Source organism: Camelina sativa, chromosome 10, assembly GCF_030686135.1.
Source record: "Camelina sativa cultivar CO46 ecotype springtype chromosome 10, ASM3068613v1".
Classification (NCBI taxonomy): Eukaryota; Viridiplantae; Streptophyta; class Magnoliopsida; order Brassicales; family Brassicaceae; genus Camelina; species Camelina sativa.
Genome location: NC_141889.1, coordinates 27,185,808 through 27,192,101, shown reverse-complemented (window position 1 = coordinate 27,192,101; position 6,294 = coordinate 27,185,808). Strand labels below are relative to the sequence as shown.

Below are 6,294 nucleotides of genomic sequence, written 5' to 3'. Positions count from 1 at the left end.
TGCAATTCCGGAGAGAGATGTTCTTGAGCCGTTTGAAAAAACCAGCAGATCATCTGCAAATAGCAAATGGGTGATATTTGGAGTTTGACACCGTGGGTGTAGTTCTAGTTTCCCCTCAATCACCGCCTTATCCAACAAAGTCAAAACCTCCATTACCATGATGAAGAGATAAGGGGACAGTGGGTCCCCTTGCCTCAAACCCTTCTTGCCTTTGAAAAAACATGCTAATTCACCATTTACAGCAACAGTGAATCTAGGTGAAGTGATACACTCCTTAATCCAAACGCAGAACAAAGGAGGAAAACTTTGTGCCTCTAGCAGCTTCAACACGAAAACCCAACAGACAGTATCAAAAGCTTTCTTAATGTCCACCTTCAACATAGAGCTCGGTGAACAAGATGACTTTTGGTAGTGTCTGATTAGCTCTGATGCTAGAAGGACATTCTCTCCCAAAAGACGACCCTTAAGAAAGGCAGCTTGATTTGGAGATATGCATTCCTGGAGAATTGGCTTTAGTCGATTTGCAATTATCTTAGAGATAACTTTGTAAACAAGATTGCAGCAACTGATAGGCCTATAGTCTCCTAACTTGCAGGCCTCAGGGAACTTTGGGATGAGGGCTATTTTTGTTGTGTTGAAGTCTTTAAGCAGGCGGCCATTACGAAAAAATTCCTGGACTGCCACTATATCAGCTCCAACAACACTCCAGGAGGCTCGAAAGAACTCCACTGAATACCCATCCGGACCTGGACACTTGTCTAGGGGCAGAACAAAAACAATACCTCTGATTTCCTCCTTTGTTACATCTTTTTCCAACTGTTGCTGTTGCACATGCGAACATCTGAAAGGTAGGAGCTCCCCAATGTTGCTTGCAGTACAAGGAGAGGTCGGAAGACTCGTTGAATCAAGTATTTCCTCAAAATAAGCAGAGGCATGCGCTTTGAGCTCACTATAATCAGTAATCCTCCGGCCTCCTTGATCATCGAGGAAATGAATATGGTTTTTGTTAGATCTTGCAGTGACGGTTCTGTGGAAGAACGCTGTGTTTCTATCCCCAAGGTGAGCCCACTTAATTCGAGATCTCTGTCGATAAAACTTTTCCTCCGCATTGCTAAGAAATTTCCACTTTGCTCTCACACTGTGTTCCTCTCTAGCAAGTTCAACTGTTGGGGCTGTTAGGATGGCTCTCTGCAGTAAGTCAAGCTTTTGTTCCTCTGCCTTAACTCGCTCCGTAATACCACTGATGTTCCGTTTATTTAGCCTGCGAAGTACCTCAGAGTGGGGAGATGAAACCAGATTGGCGTATGATCTGACTGCTTGGGGTCCAAGAATTCTGCATACGCTTCAGGGTACCTCGAGGCCCAGTGTTGGTTTATTAGCGCATGGTCAATTTTCTTCGAGAATGTTTGGCCTTCACTGCTATTCCACCAAGAAAAAAGTAAACCCTTAGCTTGAGCTTCAAAAAATCTGCGTCTTGGAGGGCCAAATTCATCTCTTCCATTCCACTCAAGTCAACATCGCGAGTTTGATGATCAGAGTGTTGGGCTTCACGCAAAATTTGATTAAAATCTCCTAGGACTGCCCAAGGGTGAGTGGCTAGCGGAGAGGTGCTAGGCAGTAAGATCATTTCCTCCCAGAGCGAAGTCCTCTGTTCGACTTGATTGAAACCATAGACAAAAGATACTGTCAGGTTTACATTTTCTGCAGGCAGGAAAATTCCGCATGTTACCATCTGTGCCGAGGACTTATAGATCACCACTGATATACTGGGATCCCATACAACAACAATCCTTGCATAATTGTGATGATTGAAATTCCCATAAAACTTCCATCCTATGGGAACAACACTTGTTATTCTCCTAATGTTTACTTCTCTTATATGTGTCTCCAAAAAATCTCCAAAGAGCGGCTTACGGATGTTAATCCATTCCTTCGTCATATGCTGTCTTGAACTGCTATTCAGCCCTCTTACGTTCCATACAAAAAACACGATAATGGGTAGTTAATGTGACTTAGTGACCTTACGGCCACTCTTCCGGCGTGACACCAAAATAAATGGGGCTTCCTCTTCCTTCACCCCTGATGATTTACTGTTGACGGTCGACAGTGCAATCGACGAGACTTTTATAGCAGTAGGAGGGTGAGGCAGAGGCAGCTCTGTTGTAACCCCATCGGTGACTTTCTGAACTAGTGTCTCCGTTGGCAGCTCAAGTTCGACTCCGACTGAGACTGCCTTAGACACTTTTTTTGCTAAAACCTCCGCATTCTCACCATCTTTGTGTTGGACTTGCTCTAGTTCTGAAGCCAAAACCAAAGCCAAAGCCGGAGTGCCAAGCGTATTGCTTGATGGAGTATCAGCTATCTTAGCAGTAGGGTTAACCGAGGTAGAAGGGTTTACTGGAATAGAATGAACGACTGTTAGTGACCTGCCCATACGGGAACCAGATGCCTTCCTATTTAATCTTCCACGTCGAGAAGGCCGTCCTCGACTGCTTATTGAGCGCCTAGGAATCCTTCTCCCCGCTAGAGAAGTGGGGTTTCTCTTACACACTTGGGGTACATGACCAAACTGATCACATACATCACATTTCGCAGGTAGCCAAGGGTAGGAGACTTCAATGTCAAGCTCTCTACCATCGCTAAACCCTGAGACAATCCGAGATGGGAGATCCTTGAGCAGGTTTACTCTGACCAGAATCTTTGCAAATTTAGCGGCATGGAGGGTATGGCGTTTCTTTTACCGGAGGATGAACCTGCAACGGTTGGAATTGAGGGAGACTGCGGTGGTGTATCTTGTGTCGCAGCTGAGTCGCTAGATTTGTCTCCTGGATAAACTACACCGGAGGATGAACCTGCGACGGTGAGAGGAGGAGACAGATTGGCGTTTGAGCTCAGATCTGATGGCGGTACAGAAATCGAGGTGGCTTCAATCGGCGCGTCTGATGTGGTACCGACCAGAGAGGGAGAAGCAACCGCAGGACATGGCTCCGGGGTTGCAGAAAACAGATCCGCCTCTGAGGAGGGGTTTCCTTCAGGAAGCTGAGGGGGGAGGAGAGATTTACCCACTACAGGACGAGCAGTAATCCTAGCAAATTTTGAGGTACCAGGGATGACTCCACGGAGGGGTTTCCTCTGCTTCTTCGGTGCCATGGAGAAATTTCCGACCACCGGCGTGAGGCCGGCGTCGGGGATGAAGAAGAAACGAAGAAGAAAACGAAAAAGATTTGAGAGAGAAAGTTAGAGAAAGAAATATGAAAGTATTTGCATCATTTTTTTTTTTTTTTTTTTTTCACTCTATAACCCACACAATCAAATATTAGCAGCAGCAGAAGAAGAAGAAGCTTCCTCTAACTTGTTTCTGCTGCAAGTTTGCATCCGTAGGAATCTGATCTCCGTCTCTAACAGCCATTAATGAGCAAGTTCCAGGTGATTCTGGTGGCAGTACAGCGTTTTCCGATGAGAATACTCGTTTAATGGACGGAGGAACAAGCTCAGGGGCTGAGATTGTTGAGAGGCAGCGTAGGAGCATTTGAATAATCTCTGTGAAGTTTGGTCGATCGTTTGGATCCTCTTTCCAGCAAGATGTTACGATCATTGCTAAATCCCCTGGTAAATCCTCTGCGCTCGGCCTCAAGTTCTAACCGAAATATGAAAGTATACAACAATAATGGTTTGGATCAAAGATTCAAACGGTTGGAAAGCAAGAATCAAAGGGTTTCAAATCAAAAGAACTAAACGGTTAGAAATCAAGAAAATCAAACAAAAAATATCAAGAACCAAGAATGTTACAATCAAGAGCTAAACTTCGGAATCAAGAATCAAATGGTCGAAAATATATAATCAAACGGTATAAATCATGGTAAACGGTTTAAAATCAAGACATGGCTGAAGTCAAGAACTAAACGTTTGAATTACTAATCGAGGTTAAAACTTTGATATCAAGAATCAAATGGTTGAGACTTGAAAATCAAGAATCACATGGTTAAGACTTCAGAATCAAGAATCAAACCTTGAATGCAGCAGCGTAAGCAGCTTGTAGATTTGACATGCCTTCAAAAGGTAACTTGTTGTGGATAAGCTCCCACAAGACGATAGCAAAGCTGTATGCATCTACCTTATGGTTATAGTGTTTTTTCTCGCCATGCCTCAATGTGACCGTACTATAAAGCTGTTTAACCGTAACTTTTGGATTCAGCAAATTGTTGGAGCCAAAAGGCAGATACAGAACACGAAAAAAGGATTTCATTGAGTATACTATTAGTACCTCAGGAGCCATCCAACGATATGTACCAGTTCTGCGGTCATCATCTCGGTTAATGATTCTTCTCTAGCTAAACCGAAATCTGCTAGTTTAACCGTCTTATAATCTGCAGTTAAGATCAAGTTCTCTGCAATCCAACAAAAAGATAGAAATAAGACCAAGATTGTAACTTTTAGAATGTCTTGACGCATGATATCGGTTCTAAACTGTCACCTGGTTTGAGATCACGGTGGATGACTCCATGAGAGTGTAAGCATTCCATGGCCCGAGCAATGTCAAGACCAAACCCAACAGCTAAACGTATGTCCAAACGCCCTGGACGCAAACTCACAAGGTATTTACGCAATGTACCACCGAGTAAAAGCTCGGTAACTATAACCATGATTGGTTCTTTGCAAGCTCCAATGAACTACACAAAGTTACCGAATCAAAACGTTTAGCCTTGTCTCTAACCAAACTCTCTAGAAATATGAACCAGAGATTTGGTAAAAGATAAGAAGCTGAACCTTAACCAAGTTTTTGTGTTGAACTCTAGACAACATAGAGACCTCTCTTGCAAATCTGCTCTCTCTTTTCGCAATCTCTTCCGGAGATTCTCCTCTTTTAACAATCTTTATAGCAACTGTTTTGTTTTTATACCTAAACAAAGAAACCATATCTCCATAGTCCATATCAATCTCACTACTCTTCATCAATAATAACACGTCACCAAACCAAAATTCTCACTTACACCAAAAACTGATTCACACTAAATTTCCAGTGGATGCGTTAGCAAACATTGATACAAAAACTACCTTTTTGATCCCTTAACTTATTGAATTGAACAACCCATTAAACTGAAACATATATTGCTAAAGACTACATATTTTTCAGCCAAAACTTTCAATCTTTTCTTCACTTATGTAAAGTCTCAAGTTGTGTACTCAATCACAAGTTCAAGAACCAAGCAAGAACAATCCCCGAGAAAATGGGAATCAATAATGAATTAAGAATCATAGAGTGAGTTAAACTGAAGCCAAAATTAGATTTTTTATGATATTAATCTGATAAATGGAGCAAAAATGAATTAAGTAAACTTACTTTCCTTCATAAATTTTGGCATGAGCACCTTCACCAATCTTGGGACCAACAAAGAGATGTTGAGGATCAACGACCCATTTAGGATCTAATTCAAACACTTCATTAGAGTAACACTCAGTTACAGATCCCATTCCCAAAAGATTAAGATTTTTTTTTTATTATTATAGAGACTTGACAAATCAAAACCCTTCTGATGATCAATTAATCATTCTTGGTACCATCAAGAAAATATGCCTTTTGGGGATATAAAAGGGAAATCAAGAGACTTCCATAAATATAATAAAACAATAAACTCAGAAGAGACAACAATATCAATTTGTGAATAACAAAAAAATACAAAAATAAGATATTCTGAAACTGAGTTGTGTGACACAAAAAAACACTGAAGATAATAAAACCCAGATTGAGAAATGGTAAAAAATGTGGTGATAAAAATGGTCGTACTGCTGGTAAAGATTTGAATTTAATGTCTTTGTAAACTTTTTTGTTTTTGTGGTTTGTTTTTTGGATTTTGAATTAGTAATAAGACAAAAAGCTCTGAATGATCAGAAGAAAAAAAAGATGTTTGCTATATCCGCGTAAGTAGAGTGACAAGAAAAAATGTCATATCTCTCTGTTTTTTTGTTCTGTCCTTTTTTGGTCGGCCAAAGTTACAGAAGCGTAAATTTGACTAAACAATACACAAACCGAACAAAATCGGATGTATATAACCGGACTTAACCGGAAAAAAGTCAAAGTTATGAACAAAATAAAGTAAGGAAGTTTCCTAGAATGTAAAGATAGGATCGGTGAAACAAATATATATATATATATATATATATATATTTTAATTAAAAATTAAAATAAATAAATAGTGACAAATATTGAAAGAAAAAAACAAAGTCTTTTATTATTATTAATCTTTAACGAACAACTCACTTTTATTAATTGACACAAAGACAAAAATGTGCATG

General features: G+C 40.4%; 1 pseudogene across 1 annotated transcript; it reads right to left on the bottom strand.

Moving 5' to 3' along the window:
• Positions 1 to 1,339: 1,339 nt before the first annotated feature.
• Positions 1,340 to 5,777, bottom strand: LOC104719717 (serine/threonine-protein kinase STY13-like; annotated as a pseudogene). The gene is made up of 6 exons (XR_015568960.1): positions 5,342 to 5,777; positions 4,768 to 4,900; positions 4,475 to 4,670; positions 4,265 to 4,388; positions 4,010 to 4,168; positions 1,340 to 3,637 (listed from the first exon to the last, which is right to left on the bottom strand). The product of XR_015568960.1 is annotated as a serine/threonine-protein kinase STY13-like (transcript).
• Between the last annotated feature and the right edge of the window lie 517 nt (positions 5,778 to 6,294).